Source organism: Chelonoidis abingdonii, chromosome 6 (genome assembly GCF_003597395.2).
Source record: "Chelonoidis abingdonii isolate Lonesome George chromosome 6, CheloAbing_2.0, whole genome shotgun sequence".
In the NCBI taxonomy this organism is placed as follows: domain Eukaryota; kingdom Metazoa; phylum Chordata; order Testudines; family Testudinidae; genus Chelonoidis; species Chelonoidis abingdonii.
This window is the reverse complement of record NC_133774.1, coordinates 66330505-66345855: the sequence shown is the minus strand read 5'-3', so window position 1 is coordinate 66345855 and position 15351 is coordinate 66330505. Positions and strand designations below refer to the sequence as shown.

Sequence of the window (15351 nt, the reverse complement as noted above, 5' to 3'; positions counted from 1 at the left end):
ATTTTGTACCATGTGCAAACTTTTCCATCTCACAGTTTACCCTCTTTGTCCAGATCATTTGTGAATAGGTTGAATTGTACTGGTTGCATGCAGATCCTTGGGGGAACCCTGCTATTTACCTCTCTCCATGTGAAAACTGACCATTTATTCCTACTCTTTACTGCCTATTTTTTAACCAGTTACTGAACCATGAGAGGACCTTCCTTCTCAACCCTGTGACTGTTTACTTTAAGAGCCTTTGGTGTGGGACTTTGGCAAAGGCGTTCTGAAAGTCCAAGTACACTTTATCAACTTTCACCTTTGGCCACATGGTTATCGATCCCCTCAAAGTATTCCAACACATTGTTGAGGCATGATTTCCCTTTACAGAATTCATGTTTACTGTTCCCCAAAGTATTGTGTTCATCTATATATCTGATCATTCAGTTCTTTACTGTAGTTTTAACCAATTTGCCTGGTGCTGAAATGATGTTTACTGGCCTCTAATTGACAGGATCGCCTCTGGAGGCTTTTTAAAAAATTGGCTTTAAATTAGCTAATCTTCAGTTATCTGGTACAAAGGCTGATTTAAGTGATAGGTTACATATTAAGGTTAGTAGTTATGGAATTTGAGTTCCTTCAGAACTCTTGGGTGAATACCATCTGGTCCTGACATATTATTATTTAATTTATCAATTTGTTCCTAAACCTAGTCTACTGACACCTTAACCTGAGACAGTTCCTCAGTTTTGTCACCTAAAAAGAATTGCTCAGGTGTGGGAATCTCCCTCACATCCTCTGTAGTGAAGATGGATGCAAAAAAATTCATTTAGTTTCTCTGCAATGGTCTCGTCTTCATTGAGTGCTCCTTTAGCACCTGGATCGTTCAGTGGCCCCACTGATTGTTTGGCAGGCTTCTTGCTTTTGACGTACTGACAATTTTTTTTGCTGTTAGTTTTTGTGTTGTTTGTTAGCTGCTCTTCAAATTCTTTTTTGGCCTGCCTAATTATATTTTTACACTTGCTAGAGTTTATGCTCCTTTCTATTTTCCTCAGTAGGATTTGACTTCCAATTTTTAAGGGATGTCTTTTTGCCTGTAACTTCCTCTTTTACTCAGTAGTTTAGTCATGGTGGCATTTTTTGGTCCTCTTCTTGTTCTTTTTTTTATTTGGCATAGACATTTAGTGTATATCTCTATTACAGTGTCTTTTAAAAGTTTCCATGCAGCTTGCAGGCATTTCACTTGTGTTATTGTTAAGTTTAATTACTGTTTTAACTTAAAAAAGGGGATCTACATGAAAATGAAGAAACTAGTTAAAGGCCACTGTGATGGGCTTTTTTGTATTTTCCCCTTCATGAGGGCAATAAATTTCATTACATTGTGGTCGCTGTTACTGAGGAGTTCAGCTATAGTCATCTCTTGGAACAGATTCTGTGCTCCATTTAAGATTAAAACAAGAATTGCCTTTCCCCTTGTGGCTTCCAGGACTAGCTTCTCCAAGAAGCAGTCATTAATGATGTCCAGAAATGTTATCTCTGCATTTTTTCCTCAGGTTACTTGTACCCAGTCAATATTGGGATAGTTGAAATCCCCCATTATTATTGGGTTTTCTAGTTTGGTAGCCTCTGTAATTGCCCTGGGCATTTCACCATCACCATCCTGGGCAGGTGGCCAGGAGTATGTTTCTACTGTATTATTATCATTATTCATGCACAGAATTTGTATCAATAGAGATTCTATGGTACAGTTTGATTACTCAAGATTTTTACTATATTTGACTTTATGCTTTCATTGACATATAGTCTCAGTCCCCCATCAGCTACTCTATCATTCCTATATATTTTGTACCCTGATATTACCGTGTCCCATTGATTATCGTTCCACCAGCTTTCTGGGATGACTACCATATTAATAGCCTCATTTAATACCAGGAGCCAATGAGGACATGGAGGCCAGCAAAAGGCGAGTGACAGGCAAGCCACCGGCCAGTAGACGGTGCTCTGGAACTGGAGAGCTGATTCCCAGGATGACGAGCAGGAGACACTGTGCTGATGAGTGGTCGCATTGCTACACAGCCATTCTGAGGTCTGCAGGTTAACAGACTGTTTGGGAGGGAGTCAGTGCTGAAGAAGCTGTTGTAACTTCAGGGGCTGTACCCATTATCCAGCTAGCGACCCTTGTTAAAGGTGCCTCTTTTGGAGAAATCTCTCCTTCGTTAGAGAATGTAGAACCAACTCTGCTGCTGCTTCTGACCATTTTTATTTTTGAGGACTCTCTCAGATACTAGAACAGAGCAGAGCTCTCATCTTTCTGAGGTGCTGTGTTCCTCTACAGTAAAGCTGTACTGAGGGACAGTCAAATTTCATATCAGGTACTTAAAATCTCTGATACTGGGAAAAGATGCAATTTCCAACTTTACTAACACAAATCCAGTCCCCAGGCTTTGTAGTTTAGAATCTCAGGCACTGAAAAACTAACATGTACTTGGCATCATTCTTATTCATACCACTGTACATCACTGAAGTCATTGAGTAATTCTGAGGTGTGAGCAGAATCAGACCCAAGACTTTTTTTCTTCTGATTGACTGAGATGAGAAAAAAATACAGCTTTTTCCTCCCAGAAAAAACAGAGTGGCTTCTGTTAGTCCACCTGAACTCCTGTGGAGAAAGTCCAGCCAGTCAGGGAACCTGAACAACAGCATATCTTCAACCATGTAACTTTTGCAAAAGACCAACCCCAACTCAAAACTTGACACCTACAATGCACTGTAAAAAAGCTGCTCCTAAATTTTCCAGGCTATTAGATCTCTCACACACACCCACATACACACCCCTACCTCTTTGTGTCCCATGTCAGTGAAAATTTTCGCTGGCATGAAAAGCTTTGCCCCAGAAATGAATAGTTAAAGACACATCTCTAAAGTGAGGTTACACAAATTTGAAGTGATGTTTAAGTAGGAACTGAAATTTCACAGAGATCTGCTAGCAAAGCCTAAAGCCATAGAGGTGAAGGCCAGAGGGGACTTCTATATAGATGGTCAGACTCGATGATCTAGCACAGGCCACCAACACCACCCAGCACCCACACATTAACCAACAACTGAAGTGAGACCAATGTTTACAACCCACAGGAAATTAGACTATTACGTGTCACAAGCAGAGAATAGGGGGGATTAAGGTGCACCAGTGCTTAAGGGTCCCTGCAATAGCAGGGAAATGATTAAATGAGATATTTGCCCAGATCATCTGGGCAAGTGACCTGCACCCACATGCTGCAGTTGAAGGCAAACCACGCCCCACAGTCACAACCAATGTGACCTGGGGGAAAATTCCTTCCTGACCCAAAATATGGTGATCATAGACTCATAGACTCATAGGTCAGAAGGGACCAATATGATCATCTAGTCTGACCTCCTGCACAAGGCAGGCCACAAAACCCTACCCATACACATTTATAACAACCCCTAACCCATGACTGAGTTATTGAAATCCTCAAAATTGTGATTTGAAAACCTTAAGCTGCAGAGAATCCACCAGCAAGCGACCCATGCCCCACGCTGCAGAGGAAGGCGAAAAACCTCCAGGGCCTCTGCCAATCCGCCCTGGAGGAAAATTCCTTCCTGACCCCAAATATGGCGATCAGCTAAACCCTGAGCAGTTAGACCATGAGCATGTGAGCAATAACCAGCCAACTAAGCACCTGGAAAGAGAATGCTCAGTGCCACCTCAGAGCTCTGGCCCAGCCCCCACAATGTCCCTTTTCCAGCCTTGGCCATTCCTGATGCTTAAGAGGAAGGAGATTAAAAATTTTCTCCCTAAATCCTTTATTTTTGGGGGGGCGGGGTTGGTTCAAAATCCTTTTGCTGACCCCTGCAAGTGACTGGTTGAAACCCTGAAACATGAGCTTTAGGAACATAGGACATAAACCAGAAGTGAGCTCTGTGGCTGTTGAGCCTTGCTGCCCACCATCACAAACACTTGCTCTCAATATGTTATATGATTACACTCAAATTGGTCCAATTCTCTCTTAAAACAATTCTCTGATGGTTAGAAACTTTCTTGTAATTTCCAGCTTGAATTTGTTCATGGCTAGTTTCTATTTATTTGTTCTTGTGCCAACATTTTCCTTTAGCTTAAATAGCAATTTACACTCCCTGGTATTTACTACCCTGACATGTTAATATAGAGCAACCATATCTCTCTCACGCTTCTTTTACTAGACTAAGCAAGGCAAGCCCTTCGAATCTCCTCTCATAAGATAGGCCCTCCATTCCCCTGATTATCCTAGTAGCTCTTCTCTGCACCTGTTCCAGTTTAAATTCATCTTTCTTGAGCACGGATGGCCAAAGCAGTATACAGTATTCCAAGTGAGCTCTTATGAGTGCCTTACACATGGCATTAATGCTTTTATCTCTACTGGAAATACCTTGTCTAATACAGCTTTTTCACAGCCACATCACAAACAGGCTTAAATGGCAAAAACCAGCAAAACATGTTCATTCTGCTAGATTTGTGCAATATTCTGTGTTTATGTAAAACATATGCATATATAAATAATGTACACACACACACCCATTTTTGGAGGAATGATGGAAGGTGTTTAGATGGGAGGAGCGAGGAATTGTTTGTAAGCACTTAAGCAAAGCTGTGCAAAACTTTCCTAATGAAACCTTAAATCAGGTAACGCTCATCTATTTTTGGGTTTTGTTACCCCAAAATTATTTCAGTTGCACTGAGGTCTGCAAACTAGTGGATTTGGATTGGTTTATAGATGGGTGTAGATGGAAAAACAGATTTCTTTTGACCTGAAACAAGACAAAATGACTATAGGATTATGTAATAGGATCAGCTTTTTTCAGACTTGAACCACAGAACAGAACACCAGAATGCAAACTCACCCAAACTACAAGTGATGAAAAAGTTCTGTCAGATCTATATAGACAGGAAGTAACGAGGTTCAGCTAGTTCTGTTTCAGTGTAACAGAGCACTTGGGCCCCATTCATGGAGGATAGGTTATGGAGGATAGTTCTTAGTTCATAAAGGATAAGTCCACTAATGGCTATTAGCCAAGATGGTCATGGAGGCAACCTCATGCTCTGGGTGTCCCTAAACCTCCAACTGCCATAAACTGGGACTAGATGGATCCTTCATAACTGCCCTGTGCTGTTCATTGCCTCTGAAGCAATTGGCATTGGCAACTGTCAGCAGACAGATTATTGGGTTAGATGGACCATTGGTCTGAGCCATTATGGCCATTATGTTCATCTTCACCCCAAAATCATTTTGGGCCAGTCTTTCAGGTGGGGTAAGTGGACCTGTCTCCACTGACTTAACTGGAATTATGCTGATTTACTCTAGCTCATGATCTGGCCCCTTTTTGTGTTCTATTTTTGCAATAATTGATGGTCTAAATCAGGGGTTGGCAACCTATAGCACGCAGCGCGCTCTCCTGTGCCCTCCACTTCCCCCATGGGGGCAGGGAGCAGAAGCATAGCCGTGTGCACAGGGTGGGCAAATGGCCCCACTCTCCCGGCACGGCAAGCCGCAGGGTCCGCGATTCCGGGCCCAAGCGCGAGGCCGAGTGCAGCAAGCTGCTGACCCCTCCCCTGCAGCCCTGCCGCCACGCGCAGCGCTCTGGGGGTCGGGGCTGCGCGCTCCCGAGGGGAGCGTTTGGCTCCGCGGGGAGGCAGACATGCTCCCCGCTCAACCAGAGGGGCGGGGCCCTGTGCTCCCACAGAGCAGCGTATCTAGCTCTGTGTGGAGCCTCATGGTAAGGGGCCCAGGGCTGGGGGGGGGTTGGATAAGGGGTGGGGGCAGTTAGGGGACAGGGAGCAGGGTTGATTGGATGGAGGGGGATGGGATCCCAGGAGGGGGCCTAGAGGCGGGGGGGCATGGGAGTCCCGGGGTTTGTGAGGGGGCAGGGGGTGAATAGGGGTCAGGGCAGTCAGGGGACCGGGAGCAAGGAGGGTCCTGGGGGGGGGAAGTTAGGGTGGGGGGGTCTCTGGGGGGTGGTCAGGGGACAAGGAGCTGGGGGGGTTGTATGAGTTGGGAGTTCTGGGGGTCCTGTCAGGAGGCAGGGGTGTGGAGAGGGGTTGGGGCAGGCAGGGAGTGGGGGGGGGGGTTGGATGGGTCGGGGAGTTCTGGGGGTCCTGTCAGGGGCAGGGAGTGGTTGGATAGGCATGGGAGTCCCGGGAGTCTGGCTGGGGACAGGGCTGTGGATAAGGGTCGGGGCAGTCAGGGGACAGGTAGGAGGTAGAGTCCAGTCTGGGGACAAGGAACAGGGAGGCTTAGATGGGGGTGGGGTCCCAGGAGGGGGACAAGGAGCAGCGGGGTTGAGAGTCATTAGGGGAGCAGTCACCCAGCACTCTCCCCTGAGCCCTGACCCCCTCACACACACACACCACGCCCTCTGCCCTGAGCCCCGCATCCCCCTCCAGGCCCCTGCCCTGAACCCTGTACCTTCCTCATACATACTCCTTCATCCCCCCCACCCGCAACCCTAGCCCTGACTCTGGTACCCCCACCCATACCCAGCGCCCCCTCTACCCTGACACCTACACCCCCTCACATACCCAGCCCCCACTCCTGACTCCAGCCCTCTGCCCCCAGCCCTCTGGGTCCTGGACGCCAGCCCCACAGAGCCTGCTGCTGGTCTGGGGTTCTGGCTGACGGACCGTTGCCAGCCGGGGTCCCGGCCGCAGGCCCCGCTCAGCCTGCTGCCGGCTTAGGTGAACAGAACCCCAGACTAGCAGCGGGCTGAACGGGCCGGCAGAGTAAGATCAACATTTTAATTTCATTTTAAATGAAGCTTCTTAAACATTTTGAAAACCCTGTTTATTTTACAATACAACACTAGTTTAGTTCTATAATATATAGCCTTATAGAGAGAGACCTTCTAAAAAACATTAAAATGTATTACCAGCACGCGAAACCTTGAATTAGAGTGAATAAATGAAGACTCGGCACACCGCTTCTGAAAGGTTGCCGACCCCTGGTCTAAATAATAATAATGTATCCTGGGAACTGCCATTAAAGTATGCCAGCAAGGATGAATTTGAAGTAGTACATGGGCATCACAACCTGGACTAGTTTAGCAATAATATAAATTGTTTTCTACAGGCACATGATGTTTAATGTAGGATCACTGGACACAGATTTCATCACACTTCTGTTGGTGTCACCAGGTATAATCCTAGGTAACTCGGGAGGGTGGTAGACCACGAGTGTCAATAAAGCCTTCCTGTTGTAGGCCTCAGTGAACCGTTGTTCCTCCATGTTAAACACTTTGTGTAACCTAGTGTAAATGTAATGTCAGCAGTTAGTTTTTGTTGTAACAGCCAGTTCTTTGCTGTAACACACCGAAGCTAAACTGAAACAAGCTTCAAGGCTGCTTTTAGATACAGCATACATGTGTCTGCAGCAGAAAGGGTGGGGGGGAGGATGGGGGAGGACAAAAGAGTGAGTGAGAAGCAAATGCTGCAGCTAGATGGAAGAGAGAGGGGGGAACGGGGAATAAACTAGTCACCAAGAAACAGTTCTTATGGGATATAAAGGGACAGATTGCTTGTTTTAGGTGTGCTTGATTTGAGACGTCAGTCTCCTTGCACTGCTTTGAGATCTCAAATAAACTTGGTTTGCTTCTCCACCCTGGTGTGTTTATTGGCGCGAAGCACACCAGGCAACGGACCCCACTGTTGCTTGGCCTCGGGCACTTTGTGTTGGCAACACTTCTTTCCCTAAAGTGTTGTTTCACTAGTGATGTGATTTCAGTATTTATATTCTGGTTTGTATATGTCTTTGGATTTCTTAGAGTGAAAGTTGCTGTGTACATGTAAGATTTTATTACCACTAACCAACCCAGCTAAAGCTACCTTAGTGACTTTAACATTTTGATTTACAGAAGCTTTTTCTTTGTGCTTTGTTTTCTTGGATAAAGACTCATGTCCCTGTACTGGTAGTGGTCAATACTCTGGGACAGACCTAAAAATAAATGTTCAACAGAATGAAAAATGGAGCACCATAAAATAATATTCGTGGCTACAGCCATTACTCTGGATCCTTCCCTCCAGTTTTACTTTTTCATCAGCTTAACTAGAATAATTGGTGCTACATGATAGTATTATAGTATATGGCACATTATGGATCCATGCATGTTCAGATAACGGAAAACCTACTTTTGCCCCTAAAATATAGTCTTACAGGTTCAACATGTTGCTGTGCCTGATCTAGGAATGCTTCTTTAAACCCCAACCCCAACCATGCACAATCACACACTCTTGTTTAAATTTGGGAAACATTGTGTAGTGGAGTGGTCACCCTGCTCCGGCCCTGAAGGGGTTAAAGCACCCTGGAGAGGGCTGTGGCTGGAGAGAAGCTAGGCTGATTGGGAAAGCAGCCACAGCCGTAGCCAGTACAATCAGGGCGCAGCTGGCCCTTATAAGAGGGTGGTTGGCCAGAAGGACTGAGATACACTCTCTAGCTCCCTAGAGAGAGAAGGACCTGGTTGCCTGGGAAGCTGAGGAGGGTACCTAGGGTGGAGCAGTGCTGGAGAAGGGTAGAAGGAGCTGGGGAGCTCCAGTCTAGCTAAGCCCCAGGCTGCAGGCCGAGTTAAGGGCCTACAAAAGGGCACTAGGACTGCAGAAGGGCAGCCCAGGAATAGGCAGAGGTATCTGGTCCAACCCCCCTTAACGATGATGAGTGGTTTACAGACTTCCATCTGCCCCAGTGAGCGGGGGCTAAATGGAGACTGGCAGTAGCCACTGACGCAAGGTAGGGCTAGGGGGTTGGGGGTTCTTCTGGGAAGGGAGACCCAGAGTGCGGGGGTACTGTGGTGGGCAGAACCTCTGGGCAAAGGGCACCAGGGTCTGGGAAGGACACAGGGCCAGCGGCAGGCAAGAAAGGGGCCTGCAGAGGGTGCTCTGGGCTGGAAAGAGCTAATTCCCTGGACAACCAGCAGGAGGCGCTGTGCCAATGAGTCGTGGCCCCCCACACACTGGAATACAAATGTTTATTTCTTTGCTTTAAAAAGCCACAAGATCTTCCTACTTGAGATCAAGGCCTTATTGTTGAAGTTCAGAAACAGAGATCTATTTATTTTAGTTTAAGGCCTGTTTTTATTTTTCAAAAGTATGTTTCCTGAATAAATTCAAACAACAAGTAAATTATTGGAAATCTTGATCTGCTCACAAGAGGCAAAAATTGTCAAACTGTTCTCTGCAAAATGATTCACTCAATTTTAGTTAATACCCTCTGCGTATATACACTCTGTCTATATGTATTATAGAATTTGCAGTAACAGATAACATTTAGATTCTAGTGTTGACATCTTCAACGTGTTTTCACAGACATTAAATTTTAATAGCAAATGCTACATTTAAGGTTTCAAAACAGTCTCCACTGTAATCTTTCATTTTTATTTGCTCAGACTTTTGAAAAAAATTCTCTCTATTTAGGACAGAAACACTCCACATTTGGGCTCAATCCAAAATGTGGGGTTTTCTGGAGAAGTTTGGAGAAAATACTTGGAGTTGTTTCTGTGATAAAGAGCAAGAAAAGCATGCTTTCCTTTTTATCATCACACTTTGATTTTTAACTGAAATAATTTAAGAACGTGGTTTTAATAAAAGTACAACGATGTGAGTACAACTCTACATATATTTTGTTTAGTAAGAAGGTATTATAAGAAGTAATTCTTATTTGTATGTAGAACTGTACATTTAGGTACCATTTCCACTACACAACAATTTGTTTTCTCTTTTTTCTCATTTCTTCTGTCCTATGCTCCCCAAGTTGGATCTGGGTTTTCTGGTGCAATGCCCTGCCAAAATTTGGACCTATGAAAAAATCCTTAACATAAGTTCCTAAAAATTGGACAACTGGAATGGTGCTGGATACTCATTTATGGCATATCATCCTTAGCGATGGCCCTGTGGTAAGAGAGCTTCCAATTTTGATTGACATTTCTGGCATGGAGTATAATAAAAAGACTAGCTGATGCTTATCGTGTTCTGCCAGGTGGGATGAGGACACATTGAGTGGTGGGTTTTATAGTAAAACTGGAAAATGAATACTTGGAAATGTTAAAGCATGGTTTTGTCCAATTGGGTTATGTAAAGTGCTTTCCCTGGGAATCAAAATTAGAGGGTGTTTGAACATACAGAGGGAGCGGTTGGAAAATGACTAAATTAGTGGCAACACTGGGAGAGGGGAATGGGGGAGCTTGGGGGGGGTATACACTCCCACACGGGGGGGGAGGTTAAGGTAAATCCCTTATGTTCTTAGTACCCTGCTTGTTAATCCTTTTCTAGCTACAAAAGGTTGTAATACTTGCAATCCCACATGTTCTGATGTAGGAGCCAAAGTCTTTAAGTACTTCAGAAACTGTTGGTTTTATGGTGAGTTAGTAAAGTATTGTATAGTATATGGCAGATTTTTTTTGCATACAATGGGTTAAATCCTGCCCTTCCCACTCATCATTCACCCCACACTGCTACACACATGATGTGTGCATGCAAGGTCCCACAATACAGTGTATATGTTATCTTTTCTCTGTAAGGGCAAGTGGTAGATAGCCTGCACAGGGACCTGGAGTGAATTAGCATTAGGATAGCTCTCTTAGATCCCAACATGCAAACGCTTATGAGTAGTCCCATTGATTTCAGTATCTTATGTAATAAAGGGTTACTCATATGAATAAGAGTTTGCCCGACTGGATCCTTATTGACTATATACATGTGGCTTATGTATGAAAAATCGAAAAACTGAGTATAGAAGACCAGTTTTGCTGATTGGTAATATGGCCACATATTCTGACTGAACTAATAGAAATGTCACTGACTGAGTAAAGCATTCCAAATCACATATGTGGTGCTTGTGTAACTTGAGGAAAATTAACAATTGGAAAAATGTTAATGTGGACCATCCTGACAGAAAATATGGGCCACATCCTGTAAAGTGTTGAGTGTCCCCAAAAGGCTCCCAGCTGCCTCAGCTTCCACAGAAATCAAGAGAAGTTAATGATACTCTCTACCTCTAAGATGCAGTTTGGAACCTTGCAGTATTGGGTCCTGTGTTGTCTTCTCCTGGAAGCACAGGTCTCTGAGCCCAAAAGCAATATTAATCTTCATTTGCTTTTTCATCTACATTTTGCAGTCCTGGTGGTACCCATTCCCATTCTTGCTTGCCAAGTGGCAGAACAAAGAGGGAACCTGGCACACAGACATATTTTCAAAACCTTTCCACAAATGCCAATTTCACGAATGTATAAATTAGTTGCCCACCACAGATTTGTTTGCCCTAATCGAGTATATTTTTGCTGCTGTTGAAGCCCTTTCAATCAGTCAAGACTGAAAAGAAAAAAATAAGGCTGGAAATATATCTATAATGCATTTATATTGGGCATATATGATGGGTGACTTAATATGAAGGTTTTGTTGGTATGAGTTTAGAAAGTGGTGGTACTTACAGGTGGTGAGGCTGTAAGAGGTGTGTGCAGTCTTCCCAAATGATTTCTGCTATGCTTTTATGCCACGTTGCACAGTAAATTATAGATGGAGCTGGCCGTGTTCCCTATAATTAAGGTTGTCTGATATTTCCTATGTTCTTGCTTATAACTTTGTCAAATGTTAACCATTTGGGCAGAAATTTTCCATGCCTGGAGGTTGCCTAAGGCTTAATTGTTTTGGAAAGTTTCAGTCAAATTGGTTCTGCCATTTCTGAGAACCAGGTTAGGGAAAAATATATCACAACCTGCATCTCTGGGGTCTTTCCATAGTTTTCCTCTATATTCCTTGTGGATTCTCTAAAGACATAAAGCTTTTGTCTGAGATTTTCAAAGGAGTTCAAAAGATTTAGCATGAATTTTAGTGGGCTCTAACTCCCTTAGATGACTTTGAAAATCCCAGACACTGTTTCTAGCTCTGTGGATTAGCAAGATATCAGATCCATGACATTCAGATCAATCACTGCTGTTGGACTGAATATAGCTTGTCCTAGGCTTTGCCTAGTGTAATTTTAGTAAAATGAAATAGCAGGGGCAAAGGAAAGAAACATTTCTGTGGGAAGTTGATTTAAAAACAAAAGTACGCTGCTGGTGAATTTGGAATGCATGAGTGGGCAGATGTGGAAAATTACAGGTATCTGGTAAGTGGAATTTATCACATGGCTCTGCAATTTATCACATAGATATCACCATTGATTGGGTATTATCATTCATATATTTATGGTTTCCTAGGATCTGATTTATTGTATAGATCGTCTTCTAAAAATGCTAGAAACAAAAATGAATATATAGTGGAACTGATTAACCTTAAATGTCTGTGTAGGTTTTTTTCTTTCTTTTTCTTTCTGTTGCTTTAGTTCCTCCTCTTTCCTACTTTCTTGCTGTTTGTCTATTCTATTCTATTCACTCTCTCTCTCTCCTTTCATTCTTTCCCTTATCTAGTCTATAATTTCTCCACTGAATCTCTCTCACCCTGTATCAAGATGGGTGCTATGGAAACACCTTACCTAGATAATACTTTTGCCGATAATTTATGTAGAGACAGTTCAGGATAAAGTTCCAAAATAGTAATTGAGATTGAGAAAGCTCTTTCATTCTGTAAAAGTTCAACTGAACCATCACTGTGGCATCTGAATGACTGTCATATACAGATTAAACGCTATGAAAGCAACCATAAGAAAAGTCAAGGTTCAGAGTAGAGCTGGTTGGAAAAATTATGTCTTGACTCACCCAGTATTGTCAAAATATAAATGCTTTGTGAAATTTATGTAGCATTACTCCTGATTTACATTGGTGTTAGATAAGAATCCAACCCTCCAGATTGAATATACGTTTGACAATGTGTTTACCGCACACTTGCTCTGAAAGGGTTAATGAAGATCGAAAAGGGGGCTAAATTTTGGCTGGGGGAAAAATAAAAAATGTTCCAAAAATGCCAAAATAGTTTCCCCATATTTATTTCCCCCTCCCCCACACACTGTTCCTCACAACTTCTTGTCAACTGATGCAAATGGACCATTTTGATTACCGCTACAAAAAGTTTTTTTCTGTCCTGCTGGTAATAGCTCACCTTAACTGATCACTCTCATTAGAGTGTTTATAGTAACACCCATTGTTTCATGTTCTCTGAAGACCAGTCATGACTGGCCAGGCTACAGTGTGAATGTTCTGTTTTGTTTCTTCTTCATGAAAACCTGCCTCCTTGGTTCACTCTGCTTCCCTGTAAGTCAACCACCCTCCCCTCCCCCCTTTGATCTCCACTTGCAGAGGCAATAAAGTCATTGTTGTTTCAAATTCATGCATTCTTTATTAATTTGTCACACAAATGGGGTGATAACTGCCAAGGTAGCCCAGGAGGGGTGGGGGAGGAGGGAAGCACCAGGTGGGGTAGCAGAGGAGGAGAGGAGGGAAGGGCAAGGCCACACTGCACTTCAAAACTTATTGAATACCAGCTTTCTGTTGCTTGGGCAGTCCTTTCGGGTGGAATAGTTGAGGGGCTGGAGGCCCCCCCAACGCATTCTTGGGTGTCTGGGTGAGGAGACTATGGAACGTGGAGAGGAGGGCGGTTGGTTAAACAGGGCCTGCAGTTGCAGTCTGTGCTCCTGCTGCCTTTCCTGCACCTCAACAATATGCTGGAGATCTTCCAGTAGCCTAAGCATTGCTTCCTGCCTCTTCTCATCACACTGACACTACTGATCATCTTGATCCTGCCATCTCTCCTCTTGCTCCTACCACCTGTCCTCACATTCATTTTGTGCTTTCCTGCACTTTGACCATGTCTGCCTCCAGGCATTCTGCTGGGCTCTTTCAGTGTGGGAGGACTGCATGAGCTCAGAGAGCATTTCATCACGAGCACATTTTTTTTCTCCTTCTAATCTTTGCTAGCCTCTGGGATGGAGATGATACGGGGAGCACTGAAACATTTGCAGCTGTGGGAAGAAAAAAGCGAGAGTAGTATTTAAAAAGACACATTTTGCCTGTTATAGTGAGGGCCTGCTGGTTTGGTGTGAGAGATCACACACGCAGGGCCGGTGGGCAACAGAATTCGGCTTGCAGGCAGACATGGTAAGCCACAGTCTTTTGGCTTCTTTAACTTTCATAACATATGGGGTTGGTTTCAAACTGTAGTGCTCTCATTTCCTATACCAAGCACCCGGTGAGGTGGGCATTTAAAAGGAAGGGCTGCGGTTTTCGGGTTAACGTGCAGCACAAACCCAACTAACCTCTCCCCCCCCACACCAAATTCTCTGGGATGATCGCTTCACTCCTCCCCCCACCATGTGGCTAACAGCGAGGATGATTTCTGTTCAGCCACAGGCAAACAGCCCAACAGGAATGGCCACCTCTGAATGTCCCCTTAATAAAATTCTGCTATTTCAACCCGGTGACCTTGGGAGTACATCCAGGAGAGCTTCAATGAGATGTCCCTGGAGGATTTCTGCTCCATCCCCATACACGGTAACAGACTTTTCCAGTAGCTGTACTGGCCGCCAATGCATCCCAAGTCTTCAGGGCAAATTAATCATTAAACATGCTTCCTTTTAAACCATGTATTGTATTTAAAAGGGTACACTCACCAGAGGTCCCTTCTCCACCTTCAAGGTCCGGGAGCCCACCTTGGGTGGGTTAGCTAGGTACTGGGTCTAGGGTGATAAATAGTTCCTGGCTATCTGGGAAAACAGTTTCTCTGCTTGCTTGTAGTGTGCTATCTTCAACCTCCTCCTCCTCCTCCTCATCTTCCTTGTCCCCAAAATATGCATCCCTGTGACATGAGAATCCATTGACAGAGTCCACACACAGGGGTGGGGTAGTTGTAGGGGCACTCCCTAGAATGGCATGCAGCTCATCATAGAAGCAGCATGGCAGGAGTTCTGACCTGGAGCGGCCGTTTGCCTCTCTGGTTCGTTGGTAGGCTTGCCTGAGCTCCTTAATTTTCACGTGGCACTGCTGCAGGTCCCTGTTATAACCTCTGTCCTTCATGCCCTTGGAGATTTTTTCAAATATTCTGGGATTTCATCTTTTGGAACAGAGTTCTGGTAGCACGGATTCCTCTCCCCATACAGCAATCAGACCCAGTACCTCCTGTTCGGTCCATGGTGGAGCTCTTTTGTGATTCTGGGACTCCATGGTCACTTGTGCTGATCAGCTTGTCACACTGGCCAAACAGGAAATTCAATTCAAAAGTTTGCAGGACTTTTCCTGTCTACCTGGCCAGTGCATCTGAGTTGAGAGCGCTGTCCAGAGCAGTCACAATGGAGCACTCTGGGGGATAGCTCCTGGAGGCCAATACTGTCGAATTGCACCCACACTACCCCAAATTCGACCCAGGAGGGTCGATTTCAGCGTTAATCACCTTGTGGGGGACGAGTA

At 44.4% G+C, this 15351-nt stretch overlaps 1 pseudogene; it reads right to left on the bottom strand.

Moving 5' to 3' along the window:
• Positions 1–13271: 13271 nt before the first annotated feature.
• Positions 13272–15129, bottom strand: LOC142047048 (uncharacterized; annotated as a pseudogene).
• Between the last annotated feature and the right edge of the window lie 222 nt (positions 15130–15351).